Genomic DNA, 10,948 nt, shown 5'->3' with positions numbered 1-10,948 from the left:
ACGCTAGTTATAATTACCGGTTTTACTTAATTTCCTTTTATAAATAGGTCGGTACTCTGTACTTGAAAGTAGTATGTTGATTACTGATTTTTTTTTTTTCCTTCTGGCCTCAGGGACTGTTTAGTGCAGAAACTGCTGACTGAGTGAATTTAATGAAACAAATACATATCCAATTACAAGAGGGGGTGTGTGTCAGAACACACGCAGGCACACAGGTAGCAAACATACACTGAGCCAGGATAACATGCCTCCCAGTGAGCGCAGGAGAGATCTGGTGCTCTAAATGCTCATGGAATTTAAGTGCAACAGAAAAGCAGAATGCAGAGCTGCAAAGTGGCTCCTAGCAGTGGGGGTTGAGTGGCCGGGAACTACCCTGTCTGCAGAATCATTTTCTTTATCCGGATTGCCGTAGATTTCTACTCATGGAAAACCTTCGTCCCAGTGAAAGCCAGGTTCCAAAAAATTAAAAAAGTGCAACTGTATCATCTGGCAAGAGAAACAGACCAAACCACCATTTCTATAGCAATTTTCCATAAAAATATGCATTTTTTGTTTCTTATTATAAAGTAATATTTTTAGTTTTGGTCAAAACAATTAGAAAATAAAGACATCCAAGGGAAAAAACAGTAATAAAAAAATTACCTATAATTCCACCACCCAGAGATAACCACTCAAAATTTTATATATTTTCTTTAGATTTATGTGTGTGTATTTATATATACATGTATATGCACAACTTTGTATTTTTTTTTACTAATATTAATACACTGAAGTGTATCCCCCAGGTTATCTTTGTAAATGTAACTTTTAATAATTACATATTATTCCATAGCGTGGGTAGACTGTTACAGCTTTAACCATCCCATTATTATGAAATGTTTCATTTCATTTTAAAAAACTCACTTTTGATATTATAAATAATGCAATACTGAATGTTCTTATAAATTTTCTACATATCTTTTACCATTTCCTTTGAATAAGCTCAAATAAATGAAATGTCTGGGCCAAGGGGTTTGAGCTCTTTTACATCTTAACATAGATGATGAAACTGCTTTTTTAGAAATTATGTATCAGTTTATTCCCACTCAACAGTATATAAAAACAGTATGTTTTACCATATTCTTGTGACTGCTAGGAATTAAGTATTTTAAAATATTATCAATGTGATAAGTGAAAAGGTCCACCTTCTTCTTTTCATTTGCATTTCTCTTGTGCTTAGTAGGGATAAGCAATTTTATTTGTCTACCACAGCAACGTAATGTGTACATTTTGCCCTAGAAGGGAATAGGGTTTGAAAGAGTGAGACGTAGATAAGTTTTATTGGAAAAAGGCAGGGAAAGAAAGAAATGCCCAGAGTCCAGTTCTGAATTAGCTGGTTATGGAGGGGCCAGGCCTTGGTGTTTCCCAAAAGCTTTGGAGGTAGATCTGAGCCGAGACTGGGCTAGGAACATCTAAGGACAGAGTTTTGCCAGGAAGGCAGGTCTGCTGGGCTGCCCAGGTGACGTATGAAGAGTGGTTGAAGGTGGAACATGAAGGCGTTGGGCTCCTTCAGGGTTGGTGGTAGTAACAGGACAAGAAAGTCCCCAAAAGGGAATCAGAAATCAAAACAGCCCAGCACGATTCCGCCTTTGATTATACCACTTACTCTCAATTTGGGGCTGAAAATTCTGCCTTTTGTTATACGACTTACTCTCCAGTGGGGGCTGATCATTTGGTTTGTGAATTGCTCTGGTTCCTGGTTTTTCTTGCTCCAGGGTGAGTTTTAGATGATTGCTTGCTCATAAGCAAGTCTGTGAAATGGTCAAAAAGAATGGCTAAAACGGAGTGTTGGGGATTATCTGTGGATTTCAAATAACCAATTTTTTCTTGACCCCTTTTGCCGTAGAAAATAACATATTAACTTTAAGAAGATTTTTTTCTTCCCATCTCTCCACTCCAAATAGAGATTATAAAAGGGGGGCAGGTGTGGGTGTACCTGCCATGTCAACTCTCAGGCAGGACATGTTTCCGTGGCCCGCAGGTGAACACACCTCTGAAAGAGTGGCGTTACCTCCCCAGAGCTGGGGAAGGATTCCTGAGCTGCGCAGGAAGAGACCTGCACCCACCTGCTGTCCTTGATTCCCTACCAGGATGGAGAAGCTGCCTAGCCCTAGGTGGGCACCTCAAAACCACTGCTTTTCAGGACCTATGGACACTGCTCCTAGCGTCTGAGAGGGGTCTAGGACCTTAGCCAGTGTTTTAGAAGCAGCACGATGCGGAGGAAAGAATGTAAAACTGCAACTCAGGAAACCTGCATCTTAGGCACCCTTCCTGCCACTGGCTGGCTGAATGACACGTGAGATCTCACCTCATTTCCCTGGGTCTTGTGACTTACTCATGTCAATAGTGAAGACAGTGACTCACGTCCTCTAGTGCACCAGCAAGGACACATTCTGACCCCCGGCTTGGCCAGGGGCTAGCTCTGTGGCCTGGGACGGATCACTGAGCCTCCACGAGCCTCAGTTTCATGTTCTGTCAAATGGATTAACAGCACCAGCCTCAGTGACCTGACACAGATGGTGGAATAGGGTAGGAATAAAGTGAGTTATGTGCGTGAAAACACCAAGGAGAGTTTACACTGGCATTTTGACTCAAGTGGCTGGTGCTCTGTTAATACCAGAATCCACATGAGAGTTGGGTAGGGGGATCACTTTCAGAATCAGGTGATCCAAGTCTGGAATAGCCTGGGAATATAGCCATAGGGCTCCTTGTTTTATTAATGGCTGTGAGGTGATATTGTTCAGCCTTTTTAACCTATGACTTCTGATAAACATGGAAATCTCATATACTTCTTTAATGCTATTTCAAATACCAGAATGCATTAACTGCCAAGACCAAACCCAAGTCATCTGCAACACCTCACCGCTGTACTCAGTGGGGCGGCCCTGTGGGGAACCTTGAGACAACGGCCACAGTTCCCCTCGGATACATCTGTGAATGGCGCAATCGCACTATGCCCTTTAGTATTTCTTGGGCCAACCTCACATTCCCAGAATGCCAGAGCTGTGAAGTTCATCTGAGGCTCAGAGGAGTAAGTGACAGCCTAGGGTCCCTTGGCCAGTGAGGGACAGGTCAGAGCCATTTGTTTTCTCCAAGGTCGTAGCAACTCCTTTTCCTCCTGTGGCTCCAAATTCCAAATACCAATCCTCTGCAGACACCAGGGTGTCTCCAGCTACCCTTGGACTTGGGGGAATGGGTCACGGGTCATCAGGGTATCAAGATACCACCAGTTGTAAAACATGCATAGTTTCAGACCCGCTGGCTCAGTTGATGGAAACATTTATGCTTTAACACAAAGTTTAGTATAAGGATCACTCACATCCTCATCTTCAAGACAGCTGAAATGTTATGTTAGGTAAGAACAAAAAATCACATGTTAATTTTTCTCCCAGTCCCCCTTCTTGGCAAGTGGGGGCCAGTGACCACACACTTGGAATAGGAAATCTTGTCAACTTTTTCCCAAGTCTGCAAATTTCTATTCATAACACACCCTGGGATCTTTCTCACAAAGATCTTATGGCCCAGAAAGCCATAAGCTAGTTTTCCACATCAACCCAGCCCTCATTCTTCCCTTGCATTTAGCCAAGTGAGGCCCTTCGGTAGTAAAAGTCATGAGGCAAATTAAAGAACAAGAAAAGAACTGAGCTGGAAGTCTCTGAATGCAACCCTGAGACTAACCCGGGGGTTTTTGTTTTTTCTTGGGACCTGACTTTGAGAGGGGCCAGGGCCAATTCATTCTTTGGATTTTCTTTCTTTTTTTATATTTTAGTTTTATGTTACAAATACCTACTACTTTGCCACAACAGGGGAGCTGAAATAATTTGGAAGGGTTTTGAAGCCTTTCGTTGAGGAGTGAGGACTCGTCCCCACGCAGTTGTCTGGCAGGGGTCTTGTGGGACCAACATGGTTGCGCTAAGAGTGATCTCAAACGCAAACACTGCTGGGGTCAGGCAGAGACACACAGGAGGGAAACGGGCCAAGCAGACTGGTTATCCTTCAACAGAGTGCTGAGACTGGAGCAGCTGGGAAATGCGTGTCCTAACTACAGTAATAAATCCCCCTGCAGGTCCTACAAAATGTGTATTCTGCCCAAGGGTGGTCTGGTGCTTCCTCATTCTACTTGGGACGTGAACTTCTTTTCCTTCTTTTTTTCCTCCCTCTGCCAAACAGAAGCTTGACAAGGTGGTTAAGAACATGGATTCTAGAATACCAGTTAAAATGCCAAGTATTAGCTGTGCACTTCTCCTCTTTGGGCCTCAGTTTTGATCATGGGTCAAGGGGCAGACGTGAAGGATGAATGACATCAGTGCCAGGTGCACATACGTTGTATGTGTGCTAATGTACTTTCTTTTATTATTCCTTTGTCATCCATCGGTTAGTTTCCATGCGCCCCTTCTGTTCCAGGTATTGTGCTGGCCTAACTGGGAGCTCTGCCATGGATGTGAATGAATCCTTCGCTGAAAGGGAAGTGGAGCAATGAAGACCTAGTATTTTTTGCCTCTTAAGTGCTGGGTACCATGTGATCAGCTTTTCAAACATTACCCGATTTACTCTTCACGCTGCTTTGTAAGTTTTATTATCGTTACTTTTAAATGAATGTGGAGAAAGGACCAGACCTCCTTACAGGGCACGGCCTTAAATATAGTAGGGCTCAGGTTTGATCCCAGACCTGACCGGGGGACCTGTGGGTTTTCAGCTCTTGCAGGGTCTAAGAACAGAGCAGACGATGCTTCCGGGGCCGTCTGGTATAAGCCATTCACCGGGTGCTCGTTCTCAGCCGGCCCTGCGACTGCCCCGTGTCCTTCTCCAGCCAGGGTTCTGGGCACCACCACCCATCAGTTGTGACTAGTGTGAGAGGGGAAAACTATTCTCACCCTGGGAATGTTCTGGGTTGCCTCAAGGGAAAATTTGACCAGTATTACAACCACTTTTTTTTGTACGGGGAAGAAATACCCTTGTGTGACTAGAAAAGGCCTCAGCTCACTTCTGGTTCTGCTCACATTTTGTATTTTATTTGCAGGATCCAACCAGCAAGCCCTTTTCTTCTGGAGGTCTCCTCCCTGCCACCTGCATCCATCTATTGGCATGTTCAGATCTTGGATGTTTAGAACAGGAAGGAACAGTAAGGGTCACTAACTTCACTAGCTGCCACACGCGATCCACTTGGTTCCTCCCGACTATCAGAACAGCTAGGGGAACTTGTTAAAAACACAGATTGCTGTTCCCTACTCCTTGGAAATTCTGACTTAGTAGCTCTGGAGAGCAGGCCGGGGAGCTGTATTTGAACAGATTCTAATGCACAGTCAGGTTAGGAATCCACTGATCAAACGGAACCTTCTAATTTCAAGGAAAAAGAAAGTATGTGATGCATGCAAGTCCACACAGCTAGTTTGTGTCCACTAGACTAGAACTCAGCACAGCTCACTACCAATAGTTTTCCCACTACACTGCATAGTTTCTCTTCAACTTTCCAAAGCGACAAGTTTAAAACTGGGTACTGACTGTGTGAGATCAACATCTTCTCGATTTGCAAATGACATTAAATTGTAGGATCTAACGCTCAGATTTAAGGACTGGCGTGTCGCTTAACATCATACAGAAGAGCACGCAAAAACTTCTTGATCTCACCCGAGCAACACCTGAAACATATGCATTTCACTTGGCCTGAATTGGTGCAATCTCCTAGGATGTCAACCTTGGCTTTTTTGTTATCCCAGGGTATTGCAGAGGAAAAAAGAAAAAAAAAATTACAAATAGATGGTAACCAGATTATAAAAATAGAAAACGTATTTTCCCTGTTGCAAGGGAGAAATGGAATAAGCGTTAAGCATGCCTATTTCAGGAAAAGATTACACAAAGACAGGCCCCGCCTCAGAGATGTCGGAGAGTGAGAACATTCACAGTAGAGAAGCTTAAAGGCGTTCCTTATTTTTATTAGCATCCACTTCTCTTCTGAAAGGCTAATTGTAAAATTTATAGAGCTAATTATATCCCCAGATTAATATTTATGAATATACAATAGTAAATGTGAGCTCTGAATGTTGTATATTAGCATGGGCTTTTCTCTCTTCACACATACAAGCAAACAAAAGATATCTCAAGGTGATGTTAATATTCTCTCTACAATGTGTGTAAACAGTCATGCTACATTTTTTTCCCAGTTGCTGCAAATTGGTATTTACCCAGCAATTGAAAACCATTTTTAACAGTTAACACTCCTGAAACATATTGGGACCTTTCTGCAGTGTGACTAAGAGCTTGGAAGAATCAACCGTATTAAGAATCGCCTAATCAAACGCCAAAGGGAGGGACGACTTCTCTTTATTGACTTATTTAAACCACGTTTTGATTCTTATAAAGACAAAAGAAGGATGATCAAAAAACACTTTGTTGTTCTTCCTACACTTGAAATAAGGAGCTACCACTACCTTCATTTTGACAAAAACAAAGTTTACGTGTTGCAAACACACCACGCTTACAAACAAATTCAAGTATCTTCCTTGCAACACACGCAGCTGAAATCCCCACTTGTGTGTGTAAATCTCAGCTAGTTCTACTATGTGGATACACCATGGAGTGTACATGACCCAATATGAACAAAGATCTACAGAGCACAGGAGCAGCAGACAGCGGATTCCAGGTTCGGTGATAAATGCATGGCTTTGGGCCAATCCTGAAACTCTGGTTTAGTTTTCTTGTCTATAGACCACAGGGTGTTTTACTCTATCAGGAATTCCCATTCAGGGATTTGTGGCTTGGAAAGGGGACAGCAGAGGAGTTTTAGGGATTCTGTAACCATCCTGCCCCAAAACCTCTATAAATTTATCCTATGAATTAATAGGAACATATTACTGAGAATATCTCCATTGCTTTCAACAATTCTCAAAGGGTTTCCAAACCTCAGAGAGGCCGTAAGCTATTGCACCAGATGACCCCGCAGGGCCCTTCCTGTTATAATCCTCTTTAATTCTTGCTGTGTCCTTGCTCCAATCTCATGCTTCCGCTTCAGAGGCCCACCGTTCCTCCTAAGCATCTCAAACTTCCTTCTGTCGAAGCCTGCTCACCTTCTTAGACTTTAGATCTGTGCTGGCTCCACTGGGCAGCCCCCAGCCACGTGGGGCTATTTAAATCTAAATGAATTAAAATCAACTGAACTTAAAAGTTCAGTTCCTTCGTCACACTGGCCACATCTGAAATGCTCAGCAGGCTCACGTGGCTTGCACTGGACGGCACAGACTGGAAACATCTCCATCACCCCAGGAAGTTCTATTAAATAGTGTGGCTTTAAAGACAGTGGTTCCAAAGCTCTCATTCCAAAAATGTAAATCTTGAAGGAGCTCCCCAAGTGATTCCGATGCAGAGTGTGTACACATCACATTTAGAAAAACAGGGCTAAGGCTACACATAGAAGAAGAGCTAAAGACATCCTGACCCCTTGTTTCCAGGTGTGTGGTGATGACTGTTATTACCACTGTGCTAATCACTCGCCATCAACGACATCCTGCCTCACTGCCCTGGGTGAGTAGACAGCCTTAGAATCCTACAGTCTTGGGATTGGAAGGATTCTGTCAAGTTATCTAGTCCAAACACTCATCTGCTGTTTGATTCTTCTCTCAAAAACTTTCCAACCAAGTGATCATGGAGTATATACTTGAACAGCAATAGCGATGGGGGAAAAACTCTTGAGGTTGCACACTGATCTTGTAAAAGCCCCAGTGGATGACCAGCCTTCCCTTATATTGAAACATCTCCCAGTATCTTCCACTCCTCGGTCCTGGTCGTGTCAGGTAAAAGATCAATGCTGACTGTGGCGTGTAGGGCTAGTGCCAGTCCCACGCCCTCCTTCCCAGGTGTCACGTTCTATGAATGTATTTTAGAGAAGGAAACGGCTTTGGGAAGAGAACAATTTTTAGTGAGTTGCCTTGGGTGTGATGGGAGGAAAACTGGTCTCCAGTCCTGTCCCAGACCTGGTTCTCAGGCTTTACTGGGAGGGGGATTGTTTCCCCAGTTAGAGCAAAACACAGGCAGCAACTTCTGCTAAGCCTAGAAGACCAGAGATTCTTGCATGGCAATGGTTTTGAAACTTTGGGGCACTGAGAGACCACTTTGTTCGTAGGGCAACAGCATGTCCACCAGCAGCAGGGGTAAGCCTGAGATACCTTCCTCACCCAACTCAGAGGCAAGGGGGGTGAGAGCAGGAAAAAAACACAAGGGATAAATCAAAGCAGCTAGAAAATACCCCAAAGACACACAGAGATGAATCCAGAGGATGGGGGTCAAATCCTACAGTTACAACATTGGGGAGGGGCAGATAAGTAAACACTAGGTATCGATGGGACTTCATTTGCACCCTTGGTTTGGTGATTTTAGAGACACCTAGTTACACCATCTATCATAATCCTATTTCCCACAATTGCACTGCAAATATTTGAAGACAGCTTCCATTATCCCCTTTACATCTTTTCTTTTTTAGCTTAAAATCTATGCTACTCTTCAGTCTTTATGTCAGATGGCTTTGGAATTGTTCATTATCCTCCAAACACATTCCAGCCTGTCCAACTCCTCTTAAATTGAGGAGCCCAGGACTGAATGTTTTGTTCCAGATGTGGTTTGATCACCCCTGAATAGAAGCATCACTTCCTTCTGTCCAAACTCCTATCCAGCACTTCTATTAACACAAATCTGCAATTTCACCATTTTTCATTGAAAGCGGAGACTGAAGAATACAAGAGATGCTTGTGACCCAGTGGCTCCCATTCTTTCCTCTATTTTACCTCATTTTTTATCATATTTTCATGCTTTTGGGGAAAATACCATGAGACAAATAGTTCCTTATCAGCTGGCACAGCTCAAAGAGTATCAAGAGTACTCAACAACGCTTATCGACTGTTCGAAAGTGTAGGAGAATATGCACAACGGAGGAAATTATAAAATAGATGCAACAACACAATTGTTAACTGGAATTGGAAAGGATTAGGAAAGTTGATTGGTTAAAAAAATTCTAGGTAATGAGGAGTTTGCTCATTTATAAAGTGAGTGGCCTGGACTCCGTAGTCACTAGGTTTCCTGCCTATTCCCAATTTATACATTTCTATGAAAAAATATAATCTCAAAAAACTGTCTCAGGCATTAACCAAAATGTCACCAGTTTTCTGATATCCCAGTTATCTAGCAATGCTTGAGAGCCTCGGCAAAGACCCGTGGCCAAAGGTATCTAACAACGGGTTGGATCAATGTATTTAGATCTTGACATAACTTTTAAAATCTTTTAAGGGACTCGCTGCAGAAATGGTTACATCAGCTAGTTAAAGTATCTTTAGTACCCAAGGTAGGATTAGCAGGTGTAGTACACAAGAAAATTGGGTCAAGTGGAAAAGCAATATGATCTGTAGAGAATCAGCAATGTTCACGGGGTTGAGGAAATCTTGTTCCTACTGGTTAGAGTACGTGACCCTTTTATCCTTATTGTGAGTATATATGGATATCTTAGGGATTAACAGATCAGGACGTTAGTGATTTTCTTGATTTTCAAAAGGATTTGGAGATGGCTTTGTAGACTCAGTCTCTGAATTAGTCTCTGTTTCTAGCTCAATCCTTGTTGAAGTCTCATGTGACTGTCCCTCTTTGCCTGAAAGTAGGAGAGAGGCAGAGTGGTCTTTTTCTGTTACTCCTGTCAGTGTGTCAGCTTTTCTGAGTCCTACTGACATAATTTCCGCCCCTGCCAACGTCTCCTCCTCATCTCTCATCTTGACTGTCACCTCCAATTTGCAATGGTTAATCCAAGTTCCAGCACTCTGGGCTTCCACATAAAGATACCCGCCTTAAAGTAAAATGGATTGAAAATGGCACTGTTGGCAACTTTTCATAGATTGCTTCTTGACTCAAATAACTGGCTACTTCTAAAACTATTAAAAATATACACATTATATCTACAGATTATACTTAAATGAATGTCTGGGGAGCAATTACTAGAAAGTTGAATGAATAGGGCCACACCTTTTGTTCAAGTTGTGACTATTATCCATTTGTTCGCTTATACACAACATGTATCTTTTACAACAATTATTATGTGTAAATACTGACATCTTTGTCAGGAGATTCAAATTATGTGCAAGTCAGCATCACTGAAAACATAAAAACACATTATCTCTGACATGCAGGCAGTAACGACTATACTAAGGCTTAGAGGGCCAATGTAAGGTTATAACTATGGAAGTGTAATTATAATCTGAATAAATCCATTTCTCTGAAACTATAACATTTTCATGAACAAGATAGATAAATTTATAAATGAAACTCATTTCCTACCACTCACACTATATTTTCAGATAATTCTATTGGCTTCTTTAGGGTTTATACAGTCACTATGAGATCAATTCTCCCGTTGACTCAATCATACACTAAATATTTATTGATCTGAGGTAATACAGTTTGTTAAGCCATCTTCACTGCCTTTTCTCTGATTCTCAGGAGACAGAACTGCCAAGAGGAGAAAGCTTCAAACAGGAATACAATGGTCTAGATTCTATTTTCTCGACTGTTTTATAATCTATGCCATGTATTGATGTGTTAAAATCATAATTAAAGAATTGCCAGGAATTTTAAAAACTGTCAGTTTCAATCATTTTGTCTTAAATATGAAGAAATTGAGGCCTACAAAAGTTAAGGGGCTTGCCCAAGCTCACACAGTTGGCTAGTGACAGGGGTGACAGGGCCAGAATGCCTAGCCCATGGGCTTCTCGGTAAACCACACTACCAGTTAAGTGCGCAAAAAGCAAATTATTTTTACATGGAACAAGTTATGAGCTTTGAATATTAAAAGAAGAAAATCTCTGCGGTCATTCCTGAATGAATCCATGGAAGAAATAGGACCTGGAGTTTTCTTGTCAATAAACACATCTAGGTTCCA

The sequence above is a fragment of the Propithecus coquereli genome, unplaced genomic scaffold, assembly GCF_000956105.1.
Source record: "Propithecus coquereli isolate 6110/MARCELLA unplaced genomic scaffold, Pcoq_1.0 Scaffold177, whole genome shotgun sequence".
Taxonomy (NCBI): domain Eukaryota; kingdom Metazoa; phylum Chordata; class Mammalia; order Primates; family Indriidae; genus Propithecus; species Propithecus coquereli.
The sequence above is the reverse complement of the archived record's forward strand: the minus strand, read 5'-3'. Positions refer to the sequence as shown.